At 39.7% G+C, this 15794-nt stretch overlaps 1 pseudogene; it reads right to left on the bottom strand.

Annotated features, from left to right (window-relative positions):
• Nucleotides 1-3757: 3757 nt before the first annotated feature.
• On the bottom strand, nucleotides 3758-4257 carry LOC110304159 (ADP-ribosylation factor-like protein 16 pseudogene; annotated as a pseudogene).
• Nucleotides 4258-15794: the final 11537 nt, after the last annotated feature.

Here is a 15794-nt window from a genome sequence, read left to right as displayed (position 1 = left end):
CTGTCTCTGACTAGAGCTTGTCCCTCCTATGAGTCTGTGAGCCTGTATCTTAGGTGTGTCAGCACTCCTGGGAGACCAGCTCTCTCTGGGAGGGATTTGGGTATGTAGAGCTGTGGCACTGGGTTAGCTCCGTGGTACAGATGGAAACCAGAAGCAATAATAGAGTCAGGTTCAGAAGTTCAGTCCAGTATCATCAATATAGTAGGATGGCAGCATCCACGCAGACATGGTACAGGAGGAACTGAGAGTTCTCCATCTTCATCTGAAGGCTGCTAGCTGAATACTTCCCTACATTTATTCTTTAAAATATATTTTCCATCCTTTCACACTGATAGTATCTATCTTTTATGGTGAGGTCCATTTCTTGGAGGCAAGAGATAGTTGTTGCTCTTTTATCCAGTATACTACCCTGTACCTTTCACTACAGTTGATTCATTAATATTCAGTTATCATCAAAAGGCATATATTGATTCCTGCCATCATGTTGATTTTGTAGTACTCGGGTGTTTTCTGTTTCTCTTTTTTACTTATGACCCTAGAATGGTTTATTGTTTCATGTGGCCTCATTAATGTTTTTATTTTTCTCTTCAGCATGGAAGATTCCTTCAAGTATTAGCTACAGAGCTGGTTTAGTGGTCATAAATTTTTTTCACTTCGGCTTATCATGGAAAATATTTATTTTCCCTTCAACTATGACTGGTAGTTTTGTTGGGTATAGTAGTCTGACTTGGCAGTTGTTACCTGTTAAAACCTGACATAGGTCCGTCCTGCTCTCCTGGCTTTTAAATCTTCAGTTGAATAATTTACTGTTATTTTTATGGGCCTGCCTTTGCATGTGGCTTGATATTTGTTTCTTTTTGCTTGTATTATAATTTATATGCCCTGCTTATTCACTGCCTTGAATATAACATGGTGCAGTGTCTTGATAGTTCTGGTCTTATCTCTTGATTTTCTTGAATGCCTCATATATCAGATTGACATTTCTTTTTGTCCTATAATTGTTTGAAAAATGTTTTCTGTGCCTTAAGAACTCAATTCTTCTCCTTCTTCTATTATCCATAGAGTTGCTTTCTCAGAGTGTTGCTTATATCTTGTAATTACTATGGGTGTCTTCCTACTATTTTATCATTGTTCTTGCTTATTTATTATATATCCTCTATGCTCTCTTCATTTTGAGATAAGATGTCTTCTTGAGTCCCTCTATTGATGAGACTTTTCATAGAACTTGTTTGCCATGGACTGGACTCAGTTGGTCCCTCAACACGCAGGAAAATTGTCCAGTTTTCAGATGGACAAACAGTTGGTGGGATGACAAAAAGATGTTGACACAGAGAGAGTGCTGTATCTGAATGTAATTTTTCAAAGTGAGCATCAGACTTATATTACAGAAGGAAAACAAGGAAGCTAGGTGACACATCAGACAAGGTACATTGAAGTTATCTTATGCATAATGACACAAAACAGAGAAATGCATACATAAAAACTGACAGAAACCAGGCAGTGTTTACAACTGAGATAAGATCAGCCCTATTTAAAGTTAGTTATTCACAGGAGCCAGGTGAAAGGGCTAATACACCCAGGTGCAATTTTAGTCTATTATTTGACCCACAACCAGGGGTCCCTTAGTAAATACCTAATTATGTTATTCCTCTGAGCCTAGAGAAAAACATGCACCAGAGAAGTTCTGTTCTACTAACCCTTACATGAACAATACAATACTCTAGTTCTTCCTTAAACCACAACCCAATTTTCTTCTTAAAGCATTGTAAATTCCTGTATATGGGATGACTCGGCTGTTATCTAAGTGATTTTGGGGGGAACTTTCTTCTATTAAGGAATGTCATCTGCATATATAACTATAATAAGAATTCTAAACTTACTTTGCTAAGCTTGTCCTGAGATTTCTAGCTCCTATCCAGTAAAATACTGCAAAAAAGAATGCAAAACCCTCCACACTATTGCAGGGACAAATTTGGAGCATTCGTGCTATGGGATGCCAAGGCTCCAGGAGACTAAGTTTCCGTGAAACTTTTTGTCTCAGAACTGCATCCAAGCTTTTGGGCTTGCCATGCAGACTTCACTGGAGTGGGTGTGGCACTTGTTTACTTGACTCACTATGATTTTTGTTTTCAAATTTTAGATTGGTTTACATTAAGCATTTATGTCTCTTTGCTGAATTCTTTCATATATTGCACCACTTTACATATTTCATTCTGTTGTTTGTGTTATTGATCAGCAGCTTCTATCTGTTTGGATTTCCTTGATGAGCATGGGCATTCTTTAGTTTATTTAAATATACTCCCTTCATTTCTTTTGATTTCTCAGGGATTTCTCCTCACTCATTCTCACTATGCTATCACTGTTGGATTTGCAATTTTAGGAAGAGATATGTTATCTTGGATGTGGTTGTTGTTTTGGTGATATATATACATATATATATATATATAAATGAATTATGTTACTACTACTTTGGATGTTATACAGTTGGTGTTATATCTTTATTTGATCTACATTGTTATCAAGTATACCTCTCAGTTGACATATTTGGAGTATTTATGTAGAACTCAGACATGGTCACATTTATTATTGTAGTTGAAAGGTAAAGTCCTCAGATTCCTCTGACTCTAACAGGTTCCAGGTGGTGCTGTGTGCAAGAGGAGTAAAGGAGAGCTGTCCTGATAAGTGTGAATCCATTCTTGGTGGCTCCCTGGACCCAGAGAAGTACATTCTATGATAACTTATTTTGGTCCTGCAGGTCTAATGACTGAGGATACATACTTCCCTTGACAGTGCTGGTGTTTGTTTGGTTTTTTTGTTTGTTTATTTGGCAGGTTGTCAGGCTACAGGGGAGAAAGCTTTCAGCTGAGCTATGAATCTCAATTTTCTTCCCTCTCTTTGTTTGATAAGTTAATCTAAAGACCTTACACTTAAAAAAAAAAAGAAAAGAAAAGAAAGAAAGAAACCACTGTGTCTTATCTTCAAATTTTTAACATTGTACAATGCTTATCCCCGACAGTATATAAATTTACCTATCTCTGTGCATGCACACACAATCTGAAGACATCCAAAACAAATAATGTCAATCATTAATAGCTGAGAACTCCAGTAAGAGTGAAAATACTATAATAAAGTAGCAAGATGGGGACTTTACTCTTTTTTTAATTATACTTTATGTATATGAGTACCCTGTAGCTGTATAGATGATTGTGAGCCATCATGTGGTTGCTGGGAATTGAACTCGACTTCTGCTCACTACTGTAGCTGTCTTTAGACACTCCAGAAGAGTGCGTCAGATCTCATTACAGGGACTGTGGGCCACCATGGGGTTGCTGGGATTTGAACTCAGGATCTTCTGAAGAGCAGCTAGTGCTCTTACCCGCTAGGCCATCTCACCCCTCCCCCACTTCCCAATTCTTCATTAACTTTATATTTTTTTCGGAGCAACGTGGTCAGGATATCAGGAACTCAGAAGGGCAGAGTCTGTACTATAAAAATTACCTGGGCTCCGTGCAGTCCAAAGCCCTCAGTGGGTCCATTTTCTTGGTGGGAGACATGAAAACACCTGCTGTTTGTTCTGTCTTGGGACCATTGTTCAGAAGTGAGATAACAGTGGTGTTTGTGTGTGTTCACTGGTCACTGCGTAGACCCCCAACACTTGGGATACAATGGGTGGTCTGCTCCTATCAAACACCTTAGGCTCTTATGCATTTGCCTCCTAGGCACTGGATGGGGTCAGCCATACTTCTTCATCTTGTTGTCAACTGCTGTGCCTGTGTTGATTCTGGAGCCAAAGCAATACTGTTGCCAAGCCAGTGCCATTCCTGGCACTTATTTCTACTGTGGTGATGTTCTGCTTGGCACAAGCAATAATATCTGGAAGCCTCATCAATGACTTCATTTTCTCCGTGGTCATGTAACAGGGTAGGTCAATTTTATTGAAGAGTATGAGGACCGAGGCTTTTGCAAGTTCTCCTGCAGAAAGGAGACCCAGGAGCTGCATGCAGGATGCAGAGAGCTGGGTGGAGTTAGAGGTATCCATCGTGAACAAGAGCGAATGGCAGTTTCCATTAGTAACTAGACCAGATGGGGCTCATGCATCCCCCGAGCTCTCGGATCTTCCTGTGGGCCACAATGTCTGTGGGCCGCGTTGGTGGGGGCTCTCCCAGGTCGCCTTTGCCATCTCCGGAACTCAGCTTCTGAAGGCGTTTCACCAGCAGGTTCTTCCCGACCCCAGCAGCCCCCAGCAGGAGACACATCCCTTCCCCGGTTAACGCGCTTGTACCTCCGAGCTACCGCCAACTTTAGTCTTTATTTTATACTTGTAATTGGTTGATTTTTTTTTTTTGCAATATGTGTTATTTTTTATAATTGTAATGGGATAGCATGAAATGTAAGTCACTTGAATATGCTTTCCCCTTCACTTGTCATACATAAATTGTTTAATTTTCTGTTCTGATCTCTCTCCTCAGAATAGAGTCCTAAGAACATTTTCTTTAGGACTAAACTATCACTGGAAAATAATTCCATCTGAAGGAAGCAGGAAAGTAGTGAGCATAATGTCCAAGTTCTTGAGATGAACAAAAATAGAACATGTAGACATAGAATGCCTTACAATCCTTACGAGTGATAATGTAGCAGTGAGCCCTGACTTCCTTAGTAACTACATACTCCTCACAGCAGATACACTCTCATAGTGCTCATGACAAACCTTCTAAATCAAGTTGGTGTCTGGTCCACTCAGTGGTGAATGTTCTCTTCCTGTTAGCAGGACCATTTGTGTGTGCAGACTTAGGAAAAAGAAACAGCACAAATGTTCTCTATTTTCTCTTGGTACAAACACACTAATTGAATCCTGAGGGTTTCTAGTGGTTTGAATATGGGAAGTGGGACTATTAGCTGTGGCCTTATTGGAGGAAGTATGGCCTTATTAGAGGAAGTATGTCACTGTGGGGACGGGGCTTTGAGGTCTCAAAGAAATTCTCAAGTCTGGCCAGTGTGACACTTTGTCTCACTGGTTGCCTTTGGATCAAGATGTAGAACTCTTTGCTCGTCCAGCACTAAGTCTGCCTGTATGTTGCTGTGTTTCCCACTATGATGATAATGGTCTAAACCTCTAAAATAGTAAGCCAACCCTAACTAAATGGTTTTTCTTTAAGAGTTGCCTTGGTCATGGTGTTTCTTCACAGCAGTGGAAACCCTACATCAGAATTGGTACCAGCACTGAGGTGCCACTATCATGACCTCAGCTACTTCACAAACATTTGGTTCTCACTTACCATTACATTGGGATACTAGGACTTCAACACATGTATTTGGAATAACACAAATATTAAGTCTATTTAGAAAGTCATTTTTCACTTTATGTGCATTAAATCAGGAAAAACTAAAGGACTTTTTAAGGTGTGTATTACTATATCATTTAAATGACATCCAAATATAGCATAGAATTTCTTCTTGGATGTAGGGATACCAGGAATGACAACATTCTACTTTAAGTGCATTCTGTCCTCTGTAGAGAGCAATACCCTGGAGAGCTGGCAGGGGCAAAGAATAGAGTTTAACCCAAGGATGGGTGACTGGAAACCAGGAACTGAATCTGTGCCCAGCTGAAGGAGTTCATCTACCGAACTAGAAAGTAGATTTGGTGAGAAACTACATAGCATCTGGGAAACCATAGCATAGATCACTAAGCAACCTAGATAGGTGTGAAGTGGAATTTCATAGCATCTGGGAAACCATAGCATAGATCACTAAGCAACCTAGATAGGTGTGAAGTGGAATTTCTGGTTTCACTGGAGTCTCAGTTGTGTCATGTGGTGTTTTGTTTGTTTTGTTTTGTTTTGTTTTGTTTTGTTTTGTTGTTTTCTGGAAACTGCCTTATGAGAGGATGTTTTGCTGAGAACAAACACTTGGTGTCTTTCTGGAAGATGCCTGGTAAGAGGGCATGTGATGTTTTGCTGGAGCAGATACTTGATAGGATGTGTGGTGTTTGGAGAGAGTGTGTACATATAATCCAACAGACAGTGGACGACACTCTTGCCTTGGTCCACCTTGATTTCTTTGATGAGCCCTGAAGGACATGGGGCAGCTACTGCCTCCACTGCTCCAGGTCACTGCTATGTTGCTGCTGCTGGTAGTAGCTCCTGCTGTTGCTGCTGCTTGTTTCTGCTATTGTTTGCTGCTTTTGCTCTTGCTGAATTGCCGGGTTGCTGGATTGCTGGTTGGAGCTATCCTGATGATGAGCATTGGATTTGCTCCTAGGAGTTTGATGCCCCTAATCATCAGGAAGAAGTCTATGCCCCCTTTCCCCTCTATCATTCTTTCTCACTGAACTAGTGTTCAGTGGTCAGAAAGGCTTGAAGTGTAGATGGGTGGTGGGTAAAAGAACCTAATAAAAAAACCCTAAAACATAGGCCTTCAGGGAGGTTGTTCAGTGGGTGGGTTGTTATATTTTTGCACCCACCCACAAAAGATAATTCTTTGTTTTCCAAGCATAGCTTTAAATGTCCGTTCTGTTTAATTTTGCTTTGTTTCATTTTCTGAAACATTCCCTTGGAGTGTCAGCCAGGTTAAAACTATGTGCTCATATCTTGTTACTGGGAAGCTTTTACTCAGTCAGTCCAGTGTTATTTCTCTCAACAAATATTACTGAGGATCTGCTATGGGTCTGGAATTGTGTTAGACCCTAGAGATTTCACTGGGACAATGGTAGTAAATGTCCTGCCTTCCTCTTTAGTTTGAAGGCATTTTTTGTCTGGTTGGGTGTAATGAATGTTGGCTCTTTTCAAAGCTCTCATATCTATAGTTTTATTCCCATGTGTTCATTATTATTGAAATTTTCATTATATGTGTTTTTTCTATACTGAAGGTCTCCTTAGAATCAAGGACTTACCACATTAGTCACTATATTTCTGGTGCCTAGAATGGTAATCAGCACATCATGAGTGTTCAGTAATGGCTGAGGGAACCAAACTCTGGTGTGGTCCTGATGGTTTGCTCCTATTTCATTTAGCAGCCAGCCCCTCCTCTTACATACAGGATGAAATGGCACCCACAGCACTATCATTATGGAATTATACTGTCAATGGCCATAGAGAAGAGCTTCTGTAAGTTGAAAGAATCAACAACCAACAACACCTCACTAAAAACTCTTTCCAAGAGAAGTTCTACTGCAGGTCTCAGTTGAGCAGCCTATACCAGGAGTTCCTCACTCTCTCACACCATCCCTTCCACATTGAAATGACTCCTATTATTCCCCCTCTTCTAGATTTTTTTATAAGCACTGTAACACATATATGTCTCTTAATATCAAAGGTCCTGAGTTCAATTCCTAACAACTACATGGTGGCTCACAACCATCAGTAATGGGATCTGATTTCCTTTTCAGGTGTATCTGAAAACAGCATCAATGTACTCATATACATAACATGAAAAAAATAAATATTAAAAAACCAAAACAGTTTTGAAAAAGAAAGACAGAAGGAAGAGGAGGAGAAAGAGGAGGAGGAGGGAGGAGGAGGAGGAAGAGGAGGAAAAAGAACAACAAAATGATGTTCTTTGTGATATACATTACACATATGTGATTATATATACATTGTGTTATATATTAATATATCTATGTTCTTAAAAGTAAATCATGATAGGTATTAGATCATGTTCTGTAACAAAGACAGTTTGTTTCCATGCTCCCAAAACCATAAACAATATTAAAATCAGTATTTTTGCTAGCTCAAGGGTTCTATGATGAGAGTTGGCTTTGGAAAATGGTTTGGGGATGTTGTAACTTAAGAAGCTCTGTCAGACTGCCAGAATATAAGGGTAGCATATCTTCACCTCCCTGCTAGTTCTTGTTACTAAATCTTAAACTAGTGCTAGTTCAAAATGGTCTTCTTGCTTTGTGTTTTACATTTTCCTAGTGCAAATAAACACCTTTCTAATATAAAATTGTGCTTACTTATTATGTAACATTACAATGGTAAAAATAAACGATACACCTTCATTTGTCGACATTTTAGTTACTTTAATGGGTTTTTCCTACTGGGGTTTCCATCTCTCTTATCTGACTTACAATAATTCATTTATATTTAATATTGTTACTTCTAGTTCTATAATCACATGCACTATATACATTGTAAATATTATTTCTAGTGTCTATAGTGAATAAAAATTAACCTTTTTAATACATCAAACTATTAAGTTTGTATTCTCTATCAATCTTCTTTCTAAAAGCCCTCCTTAAGCTGGAAATATGGCTCTGCAGTTAGTACTCTCTGCTCATACAGAGGTCATTCGTTAGATTCCTCTGCTTGGCAGCTCTCAACTGCCTATAAGCCCAGCTCCAAGTGATTTGATGCTCTGACCTTTGGAGTCACCCAAATCTGCATGCACATACCCACACGCATATACAGCATAAAAAAATAAAATTAATCTTAAGTTGTTCTTTTCACCAAAGACAAAATATTCTTCTGTGCTTAAGGCTTTATCTCTTTTCATTTTCAACTTTATGATTTTCAACAGAGCAGAGCTCCCTGTTTGGCTGTTCACAATCATATGGACATCGCAGGCACAATCCTCAGGTGGCAGGTCCTGGCCTAGGTTCCAGCCCACCCGGTCAGCTATCCTCAGCGGCCATCTGCTCACATCCTCTCCACAATCTCCCTTGGCTCTCAAGGTTCCAGTTGTCTGTGAGAATAAAGAAAAAAACATCCAGCGAAGCATTCTGCACGCAGCGCTCTTCTCAGTTTTCCAGAGCTGACTTCAGGGACCCTGCAGAAAACAAAACAAAGCAAAAAGCCACCCCTACTGCCACCCACAGAGGCTGTAACCTGAGGACAAGGCTGTGGCTTAGCTGGTAGGAAGTCCTCATGATCCCTGGACAGCCTTTATAGGTTTCTTGGCTGTTTCCTGGCAGGAGTTAGCATGTGGGCGGTGAGAGGATCAGAGGAATCTTGGCTGGTATGTTAGTCTGGACAAAGTTTTAAAAAGGAACTCTCACAGCTCCATTAGCTGCCAACATGGGAATAAAGCACCCACATGGCCATTGCCCCTCTGTCACTCAGGGACAGAAAAAGGTTCCCACAATGCCTAGCACCTGGGAATCCCTATGCTTCTCCAGAATTGAGACAGGTTTATACTGCTGCACGTTTTCCAAGAAAACTACTTCGGGACATTCTTATCCCACCTCCACTGTGATGTTTGGTTGGGCATTTGAACACTGTTTGGGATGGTGGTATAGCCTTGCTGAGGAAGGACATTATTACGAGTGGGTCTTCAGACATCATAGACTCACCGCTTTCAGTTCTCCTTGACTTCTGCTTGTAGTTGATGATGTTATTACTTAGTGTCCTGTTCCAGCTGCCTGCTGTCATGACTCTCCCACCATGATACATTCCTACCCCTCTGGAAGCATAAGCCAAAATAAGCTTTTTCATCTATAAACTGCCTTGGTCGTGATATTTTAACATAGCAACAGAAAGTAACTAATACAAAAGTTGTTACCAGAGAGTAGGTTGTTCCTATGAAGAACCTGGTGATGCTAGTTTTTTTAAAGGAAAAGTAGAAGACTTTGGAAATTGCATGTGTAAATCAGTTGAATGCTGTGAGCACAGTTGGCCAGCCACTCTAGTGGGAGCCTAGAAGACAACAGTGATGAAAGTAACAGGACTGATGGAAAGCCAGCTTAGGAGATTTCAGAGGGGAACAGTGTCAGCAACTGGGCTAGAGACCATACTTGTGATATTTTCAGAAAGAATCTGGTTCCCTTCTTACTGTGTCCTAAGACCTTGGCTGAGGCTAAATTTAAAATGAATGGACTGGGCTTTTTTTAGTTTGTTTTCAGGTGCAAAGTTCTCTTCCCACATTGCCTGTCTTACTGTGTGACTTTCCAGTATTATAAGGTTTTCAAGGTCATTAATGCACCTTCAGGTGTGTTCATTTTAGTCTGTTTGTAAACATAGTTTTATCGAAATGAATGCATTTGTAGGTAGCATATTATATTTTACTCAATTTTATTAGTCTAAATTGAAGTTTAATTTATAGGTAGCTGTTCTCTGGGGTTGAATTCTCAACTCTATTTTTTTGTTGTGAAACATTGTGAGTGTTCTGTTAAGCTACAGTAAATTCTTTTTGAAGTCAAAATTTTCCTCTATAATCAGTTAAAAGTTTATGGGAAACGTGGGTCTTGTTTTACCTGAAAGACAGATTGTCCATCATAGCGAATTTGCAATAAATCATTTCTTCCAAGCACAGTCTCAGATCCATAGCAGAAAAAGCTCCCCTCAATATCATGACATCTCTTTGGCCTAGAAAATAAGACTCCTATATGTGTAAGGGTGATGATGTAAGAGGGGGTAAAATTTAATAGGTCATAAGAACATCTTTCTTCTCAACTCAAAAAAACATTGGAGAAAACAGAAATGGGTCATGTTGTTTCTCACAGACGCATTTAGTTTAGTTCTAAGATTATATCATAGCCTGCACTACTGGGAGAGGGTAATTTCATGATTTTCACAGTGACCACAACACAAATCTTATAATCAAATGCATTTTTCTTGTTCTTGAATGCACACAACTCCAGACTCAAATTTCTTACCATATAGTCTCAATAAAAACATTCAGTAAGAAAACATTGGTGCCAAAAAAAAACTTTGAGCACAGACCATCTTTTTGAATAGGAGTTACAAGATCAAGTCCCAGATCTGTGAGGCACTGACTGTGTTTTTGAGAGAACTTTCACCTGACTTATTTTACCATATGTAAAATGAGACAGGACCTGGTAATCTGCCCTAAAGTCTTTTCTAAGTCCACCATTATAGCATCCTTTAGCTTAGAAGGAAAAACAAAAGAAAGAAGGACAGAGGAGGGAGGGAGAGAGTGAGTATAAGAGAGAAAGAAAGAAAGAGAGAGAGAGAGAAGGAAGGAAGGAAGGAAGGAAGGAAGGAAGGAAGGAAGGAAGGAAGGAAGGAAGGAAGGAAAAGAAAGAAAGAAAGAAAGAATGAAAGAAAGAAAGAAAGAAAGAAAGAAAGAAAGAAAGAAAGAAAGAAAGAAAGAAAGAAAGAAAGGAAGAACAGGTGTAAAAACATAACTAGCAGACTCCAGAAAGGAACACATTGTTTATTCTATGTGGCTAGCACCAAGAAATATTCCACCATTGTGTTAATCTACTTTGCCAAGTCTATGTTTGTATTGGAGGCAGACCAAATATATTGGCAAGTGATGGGAATTTCAGTGTTTCTTTCTTCCCACAAGTAAAAGCATTGTTTATGCCCACCTATCTATGTGTCCTATGATTAGGTTTAGTTGTCAACTGTATATAATATAGAATCACCTGGCAAGAGACTTTTAATGAGAACATGACCTGCAGGAATGTATGTGGCGCTATAATCTTGATTATATTAATTGAGGTGAGAAAACTTACCCACTATGGGTGGCACCATTCCCTAGGTAGAAGATTGTGAACTATATAAGAGTAGAGAGGGAACAAAACGCATAAGTATACATGCATTAATTCTCTCTGTTCTTGAGTGTAAATGTGCCTTGACTTCTTCTCAATGATGGACTGCAATCTAGAAATGGGACATAAAATAAGTTCTTTATACCCTTAATTGTTTTTGGAAGGATATTTTTATTCAAGAAATAGGAAAAAAGACTAAGACAATGTGTATTTTCCAGTAACAAGGACACTTTGAAACAATTTTAAGTCTGGTATTCTAAAATGAGGAGGGAAAATAATCTGTAGATATTCAATAATTAAGCATCATTTCAATGTATCAATAGACAAGAAATATACTTTCCCTTCATCCAAGGAAATCTTCTGTATAAAAACTTTCATGTTCCCCCCTACAAAAGTGGAAGGGGGGTTGAACCAGAGGTCCCTGAGACTACCTACTTCTAAAGAATCTGATTGCCAAGACAGACAATATGTCTATAAGAGAAAGAAATAAAAATTCCTATTTAGAACAATTTAAATGTAAAATAGAAATCTGGGTCTGTGTCAAGAATATTCACCAAGAGGACCAGAGGGGACAGGGAATGAATAAAAACAAAGTGGATGGTGTAAGTGTATGTAAATTAATCCTTGACTTTGCATCCTGTTTTTAAGAACTAATAAAAATATGTGTAACACAAGCATTATTCCTTTTAAACACCATTCCAAGGTCAAGCGCCAATGTTGCCATCATCAATTCCTGGAGAAGGAAACTGTATTTTGAAGGCAATGGGTTACTTTCCTGACAACATATCTGAGAGGCCAGTTCTCGAATATGAACTGACACCTGGCTCAAAGTGCATATTACTGAAGCAGTGCACAGTGGGTGGTTTGTGTATTGGCAAACAAAGTAAGCCAACTCCCATTCTTGTCATAGGATGGATCTGTTTCATCTGTGCTGCTCTTCGTGGTAGGGAGATGCATGTCTAAGCACAGTATTCTCAGGCCTGCACTTCCCAGAAATCCAGCTTTCGCCCATTATTCCCCCTGCAAACAGTGTAGTTGTGGTGGACCTGATGGAATAAGCAGATAAGCCCAGTTACTCAGAAGACTGAGGCAAGCGGATCACAAGTTCAAGGCTTGTTTTGGCTACAGAGGGAACTCAAGGCTGTCCTGGGCGACTTAGACCCAGTCTCAAAAGCATTTTTAAGTAAAAAGACTGAGGATCATAAAAACCTCAGTGTTAGAGAATTTGCCCAGAGTGTGAGACCCTAGGTTGAAACTTCACTATCTCAAAACCTTAAAATAAATAAATAAATAAATAAATAAGTGCAAAACAACATAGCAAAAATAAACATTATTAGGAAAGAGATTGAAAGAGCAAATGAGATATATGCTACAGTTCTAAGGTGCAATTCACATGCAGGGTAGAAAAGAGCCTTTTTGCTTACCTTTTGTATAAAATAATTCAGACCTGGGTTGAACCTAAAGTAGCGTTTGTTGACCACAGTGTCTCCAATGAACTACTGGAATGATTTTTACAAGGCTTGATAAAATAAATGCCAGACCCTTTGGGTTGCTCCTAGATTTAGCTAAAAATATTCAGTGACTCTAGAGACATGAGATTTACCATTTTAAAAGCGCTGATGTAGAGGAATAGTATTTTTCTCTTCCTTCCTTCTACACTGGAGATGGAATCCGAAGGATTTTACATGCTGGACAGTGCTCTACCACTGAACTAGGCACATATCAGCTTAGCTTTAGAGACACAGTTTGGTTTTGGTTTTGGTTTTTATCAGTTCTGGGTATTTTGTAGTGTGTTTACAAAGTTCCAGCATAATACAAACTAGTAGAAAAACCTTAAATTCTAAGGTCCCAATGTCATGCAATAAATGAACATTTCCTTCCTTTTAGTGGAGAGGAAATCCAAGTTAAGTAGAATTACAGTTCAGGGAGTGAAAATACAGCTTCCCAGGACAACTGAAATCTGGTAAGAAGTGACAAATCCAGAGATAGCTATGAGCCAAACTGGAAAATCAAATGTCATGAACGCTCTTTCTGTGTATATACCTCTGTTTCTCTGTGTGTGTGTCTCTGTCTCTCTTTCCTCTATGCTCTCTCTCTCTCTCTCTTTCTCTCTCCCCATACACACACACATACACACACACACACACACACACACACATATATATCCTCTGTCTCTCTCTGTTCCTCTCAATCTCTCTCTGTATGTATCCGTCTGTTTCTGTATCTCTCTGTCTCTGTCTCTGTATCTCTCTGTCTCTGTCTCTGTGTTCCTGTCTCTGTCTCTCTGTCTCTCTGTCTCTGTCTCTCTCTGTCTCTCTCTGTCTCTCTCTGTCTCTCTCTGTCTCTGTCTCTGTCTCTGTCTGTCTGTCTCTCTCTCTCTCTCTCTCTTTCTATCTTGTCTTATAAAGCTAAGCCAAGCAGTGGAACATAGAGGATAGAGGGGAAAGGTAGAATGAGAAGGGAGCACAAAGCCACATGTCTGCACAGGCTGGAGTTAAGTTATTAGCTACTAAGGTGGTTCTAATCCAACTCTTTGGATTACAACTGGAGTTTTAGAAGAAGACTATACTGGCTAGTTTTATGTCAGCTTGACATAAACCAGTCTTCAGAGCTTCAAGTGAGAAAACACCTCCATAAGATTTGGCTGTGAGAAAGCAGGCCAACATATATATTTAGCAAGCTAGTAAGCAGCATACCTCCAAGGCCTCTGCATCAGCCCTTGGCTCCAGGCTTCTCCTCTGTTTGAACTCCTGTGCTGGCTTCCTTCAGTGATGGACTACAATGTGGAAGTGTGAACCTAATAAACCCTTTCTCCCCAACTTGCTTTTTGGTCATGGCATTTCATTGCAGGAATAGAAACCCTACCTAAAACAAAGACTGGAATGAATTAGCTGTTTCTGTGCATTCAAAGGGTCTTGGTGAAGCCACAGAGAGCCAGGTGGCCCAGACTATAGAGAAGGAAGAGAAAGAAAGGCCAGGGTAGCAGATGCTTGTGTCTCACTGAGCAGTTGCCAGGCAGCATTTGCTGTGCTATTAGGAACTGAGAATCCTAAAATCAACATGTCAGTTTGCCGGGCTCTCCAGCTGCGAGCCTGCTACTCTACAGTAAGGTGCCAGAGGCTGCCACCCACAGGAGTTCGGCAGTGCACATGCTGTGGGGATGAAGAAGGAGGAGCTCGCAGAGGACACCCTGACAGTAATCAATTCCCATTTCCTGCACATACCTCTGTTCTTCTAACATTCTGCTCTGCTTTCATCTCATTAAGAAAAAAATATTTTCATTGGAGTGATTCAGTGAGGAAACACTGGCCTTGGACACATAGAATTTTGCTTCTAGGCTCAGTGCCCATCGTCTTCATGACTATGGTCAATTAATGCAACCTTGATGAACCTCAGTTCTCTTCTAAACAAATGAAGATAATAATGCCACACTGATAGCTGAAATGACAGAATTGTGCAAACACTCTAGGAGACATTCCCTGGCTTTGTGACACAGGCCTGTAACTTGCACTGCTCTCAGCTCTCCTTCCTGCTCCCCCTGACAATTCCTCAGTACCTCTCAAAACTATTCTCAAACACAGAGAAGAAAGAAAAGGCCTTTAGAATAAATGTTGCCCAGCTCATAAGCACATAGGGCCGGGAGCTCTCCTGTGAATGCATCCATGAACACAGGGGGTTTTCTGACTCATAACTTGGCCAATTTCTATTCCTCTCATTATGGACACAACTGGCCTCGAGCCAGCAGAGTCCACAAGGCATCACACCTTATTACTGTCAGGCTCAGTAGCAGCTGTAAGCATACATTTTGTTCATTATCGTGTGCATGATTTGCAACTAGGAAAATTACTAGAGGGCTAGACTCTGGTCTATTATAGAGGAGCACCACTGATAGATGCCTCTGAGGGACAGAGTGAACATTAAATAAAATGGCTCATGCAAAGAGGCTACCACAGGGCCCAGTTCTAAGTACAGATAAAAATTACTTTTCTTTTTGTAGTCTGCCAATAATTAAAAATACAGCAAAAAGGGAGAGAAGGTAAGAGTGAGTGGAAAGGGGGATAACATTTGAAATGTAAATAAAGAAAATATCCAATAATAATATTTTTAAAATATGGCAAAAGACAAAATAAAACTCAAATGTGTTAGTCAAATATTATCCTTATTTTCTATATATGCAATAACTATTTTCCAGCTCAGAATATAAGAAAACAGGCCTTGATCCCTCTTGTTTCACATCGGTCAGCATTTGCACCTAAATTTATTTCTGACTTCATATATAAGATCATATGGTCTTTGTTTTTCTCTGCCTAGCTTATTTTACTTAGCTTAATGTCCAATAGCA

This window comes from Mus caroli, unplaced genomic scaffold (genome assembly GCF_978045245.1).
Source record: "Mus caroli unplaced genomic scaffold, Mus_caroli_1 scaffold_13, whole genome shotgun sequence".
Classification (NCBI taxonomy): domain Eukaryota; kingdom Metazoa; phylum Chordata; class Mammalia; order Rodentia; family Muridae; genus Mus; species Mus caroli.
The sequence above is the reverse complement of the archived record's forward strand: the minus strand, read 5'-3'. Positions and strand labels throughout refer to the sequence as shown.